The sequence below is a fragment of the Gossypium arboreum genome, chromosome 4 (genome assembly GCF_025698485.1).
Source record: "Gossypium arboreum isolate Shixiya-1 chromosome 4, ASM2569848v2, whole genome shotgun sequence".
Classification (NCBI taxonomy): domain Eukaryota; kingdom Viridiplantae; phylum Streptophyta; class Magnoliopsida; order Malvales; family Malvaceae; genus Gossypium; species Gossypium arboreum.
In genome coordinates, this window is record NC_069073.1 from 9997925 (window position 1) to 10007683 (window position 9759).

Here is a 9759-nt window from a genome sequence, read left to right on the forward strand (position 1 = left end):
CAGAAAAACCTTCCACAAACCTTCTGTAGTATCCTGCCAACCCTAGGAAACTTCGAATTTCTGACACTGTCCTAAGTGGTTTCCACTCCAAAATTGCTTCAATCTTTCGAGGGTCCACCTTAATCCGTTCGACAGAGACCACATGTCCTAAGAAGGTTTCCTCCCTCAACCAAAATTCACACTTGCTGAACTTCGCAAAGAGTTCCTTCTCCCTTAACATTCGCAGCACTATACGAAGATGCTCATCATGTTTCGCTTCAGTTTCAGAATATACCAGTATATCATCAATGAAGATGACTACAAATCGATCCAAGAATGGTTGGAGCATCCGATTCATCAGATCCATAAATGCTGCAGGAGCGTTCGCCAGTCCAAATGGCATAACCAAAAGCTCGTAATGACCATACCGAGTCATAACGTCTGGGCCGGGTTTGGGGGTGTTACATTTAGTGGTATCAGAGTCTAGGTTGCAACAACTCAGCTGTGGAATGGGTTTACAAAAACAAAGATTTTCGAAAATGAAAATTTTGTAAAGAATGCGAAAAACTCGATTTTCAAAATTTAGATCTTTAGAAGGTGGCATTTCGAATCTCCGGCTCAAGTTTGTAAGTATTACTCTGAACTTTTCTGAATATTTTTCTGAATTATTTGTCTGTACTAAAATCCTACTAGGATACTCTAGATAGGATGATACTGAAACCATAGAAAAGACTGAAATTGTAGCTAGACTTCGATTCTGCGAAAACAAACTCTGAATTACTATCTGATCCATAAAACATCTATAATAAACACTGGAATATTGAATCAATGCATAAAAATTCGTAATCAAGATAATACGATATGAGTACAAGAGTCGTTCGTGGAAGAGGCCGTGGACGAGGCCGAGGAAGTGCTCGAGCGAGATCTTCATCTTCGGGACATATGCCGGCGGTGGATGCTCGGTACCACGAGCAATAGAGTAGAGTCTCATGGCCATGGTGTGGGGATGATGCCTATCCTGAGCAATGCTTCGTGTTTTGAAAAGGGTTACCAAGGCAAGTACGGCAATTGAGTTCGGGATCTATTTCGAAAGGCTTGGCTAACGGAGGAGATCTTTTAGGCGTGTCTGGTATAGCCCGAATGTGGCGGAATATTGGTTGGAGGCCACGTAGAGCATTATGGACAACTTGGACCGCTCCGAGGATATTGTGAGTGGGGTATCTGTACTAAGTCCTTTGGGTCACTTTCGGTTAGGGTAGACAAAGCGTATAGGGATGTACCCTTAGAAACTCAAGGTAGGATTTTCCACGGAGATCGATGAGTTACCGTTCGGAGAGTTTGATCTCATTTTGGGAATGGACTGGCTTGTTAAGTATAAGGCGACACTGGATTGTGCTGCTAAATGAATGGTGTTAAGGACCATAAAGGATGAGGAGGTTATAGTGATAGGTAAGCGAAGGGATTATTTGTCCAATGTGGTGTCGGTTTTAAGAGTCGAAAAGTGGATTCAGAAAGGTTGTGAGGCCTATTTGGCATTTGTAAGTCAGTCAGAAGAGGAGGGATTGTCAGTGGATAAGGTTAGGACTGTAAATGAGCTCCAAGATGTTTTTTCGGAGGAGCTTCCAAGATTGCCTCCGAACCGAGAAGTGGAGTTTGGAATCGACTTATTGCCTGGAACGGCACCAATGTCTATCGCACCGTATAGAATGGCACCGAAGGAGTTGGTGGAGCTAAAGGCACAAATTCAAGAGTTGTTGGATAGGGGCTTCATTAGGCCAAGCGTGTCTCCATGGGGAGCATCGGTGCTATTCGTGAAGAAGAAGGATGGTACAATCCGGATGTGCATTGATTATCGCCAGTTGAACAAACTGACAATTAAGAATAAGTATCCACTGCCAAGGATTGACGATCTGTTTGACCAGCTTAGAGGGGCTTCTGTATTTTCTAAGATCGACCTCCGATCTAGATATCATCAGTTAAGGGTCAAGGAGGCGAATATCCATAAGACGGTATTCAGGACTCGGTATGGTCATTACGAGTTTTTGGTTATGCCATTTGGACTGACGAGCACTCCTGCAGCATTTATGGATCAGATGAATCGGGTGTTCCAACCATTCTTGGATCGATTCGTAGTCGTATTCCTTGATGATATCCTAGTATATTCTGAAACTGAAGCGAAACATGATGAGCATCTCTGTATAGTGCTGCTAGTGTTAAGGGAGAAGGAACTCTTTGCGAAGTTTAGAAAGTGTGAATTTTGGTTGAGGGAGGTAACCTTCTTAGGACATGTGGTCTCTGCCGAAGGGATTAAGGTGGACCCTCGAAAGATTGAAGCAATTTTGGAGTGGAAGCCACCTAGGACGGTGTCGAAAATTTGAAGTTTCCTAAGGTTGGCAGGATACTACAGAAGGTTTGTGGAAGGTTTTTCTGTTATGGCAGCACCTCTGACAAAACTCATAAGGAAAGGGGTACCGTTTGTATGGACTGAGACCCAGCAGGAGGCTTTTGAGAAGTTGAAGAAAGTTCTCACTGAAGTACCTGTGTTAATTCACCGAGTGCAGGAAGGATTTTCTTGTGTGCGGTGGCGCATCATATGTAGGCTTGGGCTGCGTGTTAATGCAGGAGGGTAAGGTGGTTGCATATGCATCACGACAGCTTAAACTTCACAAAGGGAACTTTCTTACTCATGATTTGGAGTTGGCGGAAGTGATATTTGCACTTAAGATTTGGAGACATTACTTGTACGGGGAGAGGTGTATTATATACGCAGGCAAAGGAGATGGATTGAGTTGCTTAAGGATTATGACTATTCGATCGAGTATCACCAAGCAAGGCTAATGTGGTAGCCGATGGTCTAAGTCGTAGAAGCAGATGTCGATCCGAGAGGAACGCTTGCTCGTCGAGAGTCGTATGATGATAGAAGTCATTGGTGAGTTGCAAGTGAGGCCAACCTGGTGGATCAGATTAAGGAAAAGCGGTTGAACGATGAGTCTTTGGTCGCTCGTTTTCAACAAGTTAAGGAAGGGGAAACTTCTGAGTTTGGGTTAAATGGCGAAGGAGTTCTGTGTTTCCGAGGAAGAATTTGTGTTCCAAAGGACGCTGATTTGAGGCAGACAATATTGAAGGAAGCTCATGGAGGACTTTGTGCCATGCACCCTGGAGGAACAAGTTGTATCACGACTTACGAGAATTATCTTGGTGGCACGGACTTAAACGAGAAATGTGAGTTTGTAGAGAAATGTCGACATGCCAGCAAGTGAAAGCTGAGCATCAATTACCCTCTGGACTGTTACAGTCAGTGAAGATACCACTTTGGAAGTAGGAGAGGGTAACCATGGACTTTGTGAGTAGGCTGCCCTTGACACCATCAAAGAAAGACTCGGTGTGGGTAATTGTGGATAGGTTGACCAAATCGGCCCATTTCATACCTGTTCGTACTGACTTTTCACTTCAAAAGTTAGCCAAGTTGTATGTGGCGGAGATTGTACAACTTCATGGTGTCCCATTTTCAATTATTTCTGATCGGGATCCCAGATTTACATCTCGGTTTTGGCAAAGGTTGCATGAGGCGTTGGGGATGCGATTGAATTTTAGTACGGCTTTCCATCCCCAGACTGATGGTCAATCGGAAAGGGTTGTTCAGATTCTAGAGGACATGTTGAGGGGATGCGTGATTGACTTTCGAGGTAGTTGGGAGGATTACTTGCCGTTGGCAGAATTTGCATACAATAATGATTACGGTAGTATTGAATGGCTTTGTATGAAGCATCAGTATAGACGAAGGTGTCGTACACCTAGTTGTTGGACCGAACTAGGAGAGCGACAAGTTCTTTGGCCAGAGTTGGTAGCTGATACTGAGGATAAGGTCAGAATAATTAGGGACCGGTTAAAAGAAGCATCTGATAGGCAAAAGTCGTATGCAAATTTGAAGCGTAAAGAGATTGAGTACTCAGTAGGTGATATGGTCTTCTTAAAGGGTTCGCATTGGAAGAAGATATTAAGGTTCGGTAAAAAGGGCAAGTTAAGTCCGCGGTTTATTGGGCCTTATCGGGTTTTGAAGCGAGTAGGCCCAGTGGCTTATCAGTTGGAATTGCCTCCAGAGTTCAACAGGATTCACGATGTTTTTCACGTCTCCATGTTAAGGCGTTATCTTGCTGACTCTGCTCATGTCCTGCCAGTTGCAGAAATTGAAGTTCAGACTGATTTGACCTTTGAGGAGGAGCCTGTGCAAATATTGGCTCGAGATGTTAAGGTTCTCAGAAGGAAATCGACCGTTAATGAAAGTACTTTAGGCGTAATCATGGAAGGAAGAAGCTACTTGGGAATCGAAGAGACTATGCGTCAACAATACCCTCAACTAGTTGGATCAGGTAAATTTCGAGGATGAAATTTCTTTAAGGAGGGTAGAGTTGTAACGCCTCAATTTTCGGGAATTCTGTGAATGTTGGCATAGGTTTAATTATGTTAGTGGGCCTCTAGAAGGCCCAAGCTAAGATAGAACCCGCAATTTTAGTTAATTTTTGTTCCATAAGAAAAAGGGGTGAAATTATGAAATAGAACCTATGTGAAAATGTTTGAAAATGCTATAGGCTAAATTGAAGTGGTCAAATAAATAGGAGTGCAAAATAGGAGGATTTGCATGACAAACCTCCCATTTTACATGAAGTGGCCAGCCATCATGTTGTTGTAGACAATATGAGTACTTGATATCCATAATTTATGGTACAAATTGATAATGGGTTAGGTAAATGTTCCATGATAATGGATTAGGTAAATATTCCATGATAATGGGTTAGGTAAATGTTCCATGATAATGGTTTAGGTAAATGTTCCATGATGGGCATTTCTTGTCTTTTGTATTAAAGAATTAAATGGATGAAATATCAAATTTTATTAAAAGAAAAAGGGGTGAAAAGAACAAAGTTTTGTCCATCTTTGTTCATCATAGCCGAAAGTTAGAGAAGAGAAAGGAGAGGAGAAAGCTCTTGAATGTTCGGTCACTTGGGGAAGAAAATTGAAGGTAAGTTCATGGTAGTTTGCTTCTATCTTGATGTTCATGAGTTCTTCTTGATTCTACCTTAACTCTTGAAGCATATTTTGGTTTTTAGTTGTGTTGTGAGCATTTAGTCATGAATTAAAATGAAGGAAATGGTTGTTGTTTCATGTTCTTTTGATGAAAAATGGAAGATAGGTGAAGTTGAGCCAAACAAATGAGCATGCATGTGCCTTAGATGCTAAGGGGAAAAATCGGCTAACATGTTGTGCTTTAAAATGATGAAATGGAGATTATACTTAAGTAAAATCATAGATATGTGATGATTGATTGGTGATATACATGTTTAAATAACAAGCATGCAAGTTAGGTGTGAAAGAGTGATTTGGTAATAAATCTGCTTGGGACAACAGCAGTAACGTGACTTTGGAAAATCACCATAAATTGTGGGAGATGAGTTAGAAGCTACATAAATTATTTAATTAAAGCTTAATGAGTCTAGTTTCAAATGGAATAAAAAAGAACATATTTTGAATTCTGTACAATGAGAAATTTGATTCGTAATGAAGAGTGGTCAGATTAGTCAAATAGTGAAACATGGGAAACTTTAAGAAAAATTTGGTATTTATTGGCCATACCACAAATTCTGAAAATTTTATGGATAGAAGATATATTAGTCTATTTTTAGGGAAAATTAACGGCACTTGATTTGGAGTTTCGTAGCTTCAGTTATAAATAATTTAGTGACTATTGCTCGGAAGACAAACTTGCGGTGAAATTATGATTATGTGGTAAACATTGACAAAAATTTGTTAATGAGTTGCTTATTGTTTTCTTATAAGCTTACTATGATCTGTAGGTGTGGTTGGCTGAATATTGTAAGGGGTTAATACGTAGTTCGTATTTGAATAGTTAGATTAACGTGTTAGTAATCCAATTGTAAGCGGTTCGTGTGTGGATCTCGTCAGCATATCGTCACAAATAGGTGTGTAACTAACACCCTCTTATAGACTAGATCGGCACAAGCCGAAAAGCCGAAATGTCGAAAAGCCGGTATTTTGAGATCTTGCGAGTGTGTGAATGCTCATGAGATTAATAGTTTGATGTATATGGTAAATTAAAGTGATAAGACTGCAGAGTGCGCGATTCTGTGTATTTCGATATTTTTGGGCTTAATGGGCCAAAAACGGGATAATGGGCCAACGGGCCCAAATTGGTAAGAAAACGCGATAAGTGTTTCTGATCGTACGTAAATGGCTATGTTATGTATGAAAACCTTAAGAATAGTTAAATTACTTGAATACCCCTATGTATGTAAAATTACCATTATACCCCTAGGGTTACTTTTGATTGAAAAGCATGACGATCTGATTCTGTATGATGTATGCCATGATTATATATCTGTTGTATGAGGACTTGGGTTATACTATGGAGGAAGTGTCCTGGTGGCTATACCACAATTATCTAATCTGGTGGCTCTGCCACATATATCTGTCCTGGTGGCTATGCCACAATTATTTGATCTGGTGGCTCTGTCACATATATCTGTTCTGGTGGCTCTGCCACAATATTTGTATCTGGTGACTTCGTCACAATATCTGGCAGCCTCGCTACAATTTTTGTGGTTTGTAGCGGTTGGGTGGGTCGAGTAGTCTCCCCACATGGTGTAAGGCTGGTACGGGGGTGTTATGGATGAATGGGTTGGGTTTCGCATAAACATGTAATATCTGCTCGTTACATTATGGGCCTATGGGCTTTAGTCTGAATTCGCTCGGCTAAGGCCAACTTATTTTATTTCGTGGTTTGAGTGATATAGGCTATGGTTGGATTAATTTACACACCGAGTTTCCCCAAACTCACCCTTTTATTTTCATCCACGCAGTAATCCCCAACCATAGTGGGCTTGAGTCGTGAGGGAATTGAGTGGCCACCCGCTCGAAAGTTTGATTTTCTTACGTGAACTGGACATCATTTTATTTACGTTTGAAGTTTTGGGTTTTAAATGTAATAAGGCCGCTTAATTATTTTTGATGGTTTTAATATGTATTACTAAGATAGGTATCACTTATTTTAACTGTTGAAATTGGATAGCTTTGGGGCGCGTTTTCAAAAACAACAATTGATTTCAAAATAACACGACAACAAGCAAAGCTTCCGCAATGAAAGTATTTTCCAATATTAATCACTTTTCCTAAAAATGACTTAATCAAATCGGTTTCCTAGAAATATCCATGATCTGGATCAACAATATAAACTGTTTTGAACACTTCGATGTGGCATGCCGGATCCAGTCATAACGTCTGGGTCGGGTTTGGGGTGTTACATTAGATCGGCACAAGTCGAAAAGCCGAAATGCTGAAAAGCCGGTATTTTGAGATCTTGCAAGTGTGTGAATGCTCATGAGATTAATAGTTTGATGTATATGGTAAATTAAAGTGATAAGACTGTAGAGTGCGCGATTCTGTGCATTTCGATATTTTTGGGCTTAATGGGCCAAAAACGGGATAATAGGCCAACGAGCCTAAATTGGTAAGAAAACGCCAACTTCCATCCACTTTAACTTATAATAAAATCATCTTTTAAAACACTAAGTAAGTTTTTCTGGATCAACAATATAAAATGTTTTGAATGCTTCGATGTGGCATGTCGGATCCGACCATAACGTCTGGGCCGGGTTTGGGGTGTTACAGGTGCTGTCCTTCTTGAACTGTCAGAACCTTCCATCATTCCACTCTTTATGGCATTTTCAGTAAGTTCCCCGGATATCAAAATATCCGCAAAGTCCTTTGTGGCACTTCCTACCAACTTGTCATAGAATGGCGCTTTCAACGTGTTGATGAAAAGGACCGTTACCTCAGTCTTAGTTAGTGGAGGCTCCACTTGGGCTGAGATATCTCTCCACCTTTGCGCATACTGTCTAAAGGTTTCTGCTGGTTTCTTTTCCATCATTTGTAGAGTCATTCGATCAGGCACCATATCTGAAACATGCTTATACTGCTCACAAAATGGTAATGCCAAGTCCTTCCAGGATCGGATCTTTTCTCTACTAAGCTGGTTGTACCACTGAAGAGCCGACCCTACTAGACTATCTTGAAAACAATGTATGAGTAGCTTATCATCATTCACATAACCGGTCATTTTCCGACAAAACATGACAAGATGCGCTTTTGGACATCTTGTCCCATCGTACTTTTCAAAATCAGACACCTTGAACTTTGGAGGCAGAATTAGATCGGGTACCAAACTGAGTTCTTTAGCACCTAGTACGAAGAAGACTTCAGTGCCTTCTATCGCTTTGAGTCTTTCCTCTAAGCTCCTATACTTCTCTTGAGCCTCGTGATCATCGGTTTTCAACTTGGCTATTTCTGCTAGATCGTCCAAATCTGGAACGAGTGGATTAGCAGGACTAGCCCCCGGGTTTGATACGAATATTCTTTGCCCCAGATTAGCAGGTGGCACCGGTCGTTGCTCCAAGCCCGTAGGTTTCCATTGAGTGTACCCTCTTTGTGTTGCGTGGGTGTGCGGTGGAGTAAATCTTGGAAGATGGGGCAGATTTTGATCGAGGTTAACCCTTGACTGTGGTTCCACAACGTCAGGGTTCATAGGTCCCTTTTCTTTTACCAGAGCCGACATCATTTCCATCATCTTGGCCATTTGATCCTTCTGTTCGAACGATTCTTCTCGAGATCTCACCATTAAGTCTCTTGTCTCTTGCTGTGACTTGGCCAACTGCTCTTGTAATTCCCTTTGGATTCTTTCCATCCTTTCAATCCTTTCATTGAATTTAGCCTCCATTACTCTAGCTTGTCGGCGTGTCCTATACAAATGACGTGGTTCCAGTCTTGTGGTATTATAACTGCAAATTGTATGTTTTAACTTCAGCGAACGATTATGGGATATGCAATGAATGAATGAATGAATGCATAAATGTCAAATGAATGTTAGTCATACATGAATATGCAAGAATTTAGTGTTGATTTCAAGACGGCCCCTATTTAGGCATTTCATTTATCAAAAAAGTCCATTACAAAATATTTTGCCATTTTCGATTCAGCCATTACACAAACTTCCTAGCTATATCTCCATATTTCTTTACTCGTGCAAAGAATTCTGATATGTTTGATCTTCGACTTTGAGGGAATTGGCAAATGAGAATTTCGGCTTCTTCCGATAATTGTATCATGTGCATGGCTACCCCACGAACTTCATTGATCAAATAGCTAAGTTGTATTACTTTTTCTTGGAGGCCCTCTTCGTAAGCACGAATGTCTCTATCATACTGACTATTCTTTTCTCCCAAAGCCTCCAAGAGAGTATCTAGCTGTTGTTGACGATCTTGCAGTATGTCTTCTAAATCTCGTATCCTCTCTTTTAGTTCTTGACATTTAGATCGACTAGTCATTACCTCGGCAGACACGGCTTCATATTCGACGTTCTTCTTCTTTAGCTCCATCATAGCCCGCGCAGCCTTTTCTTCTTCTTTCTTTGCTTTCCCTTTCCAGAATTCCATCCCTCCTTTGATGTTGCTAATTTCATCCTTCCATTTTTCTGACGACTTGCCCAGCCCACTGTTTTTTATTGTGCCTCTTAACTTTTTATTTTCCAAATGGAGGTCCCTTAAGTCATTTCTTACAACTTCAGCTTCTTTTTGCACTTTCTCGATTCTGGATCTTTCAATCTAAACGTCGATCTTCAGTTGGTAGTTTTCCTCTTGAAGAACACTAAGGTCCCGAGACATTTTGGCCTTTTCTCGTTCAAATTCTTGTCTTGCCATTTCTAGCTCAGAT